The 675-nt window shown below is 46.8% G+C and overlaps 1 protein-coding gene across 3 annotated transcripts in view; it reads right to left on the bottom strand.

Moving 5' to 3' along the window:
* Positions 1 to 490: 490 nt before the first annotated feature.
* The window catches only part of LOC123499118, a 27,987-nt gene continuing 27,802 nt past the window's right edge, over positions 491 to 675 (bottom strand). For all 3 annotated transcript variants that reach the window (XM_045246745.1, XM_045246744.1, XM_045246746.1), the window contains one exon: positions 491 to 675. This exon is cut by the window's right edge and continues 883 nt beyond it. The gene's annotated coding sequence lies outside the window, so the exon portion shown is untranslated.

The raw sequence follows: 675 nt of genomic DNA, 5'->3' as shown, positions 1-675 counted from the left end.
CAAGGCGCAATCTATTTTGGGGAGTACGAGCGCCCTCAATAAAAAAAAAAAAAAAAAACCCGCAGGAAAAAAAGAAATCACCGGTTTTCTAGACTAATACCGCTCATTTCCACGTCAAGCTGGTGCAGTGAGCGCTGATGCGTCCCTATTATCGTATCAACTTGTTGCTGAGAGTTATACAGGTTGTGTATGTGTATGTCAGAAAAGGTGAGGGGGGGATGGGGAGAAGGGGATCAACCTGCCGCTGCAGAGGGAGAGATTGTCACTCAGAGGATAATACCATAATATTATAATATCTCTTCCGGAAGGGGAAGAGGGACGGGGGTAGGGGCGCCAATGGATTGTTCGCCCAGGGTGCAAAACTAGCCAGGACCGCCTCTGCTCTTTACGCTGCTTTAAACACACACACACACACACACACACACACACACACACACACACACACACACACATGTACGTCCCATCACTTTGGTTAGTGAGACACATAATACACACAGGGTAAATCTCTGTCATTTATTTAATGTATATACTTATACATCCTCCTGAAAAAAATATATATAGGTACCGTACTATAGTGTTTTGAATTTTTACTGTTGGTGGGAGGGAGACGTCATGGTTAGCTGCTGACTGACGTGACAAGGCGAGGCGGGAAGAGGAGGGAGGGGGCCGGGGCGG

The sequence above is a fragment of the Portunus trituberculatus genome, chromosome 49 (genome assembly GCF_017591435.1).
Source record: "Portunus trituberculatus isolate SZX2019 chromosome 49, ASM1759143v1, whole genome shotgun sequence".
NCBI lineage: Eukaryota > Metazoa > Arthropoda > Malacostraca > Decapoda > Portunidae > Portunus > Portunus trituberculatus.
This window is presented reverse-complemented; position numbering and strand designations above follow the sequence as displayed.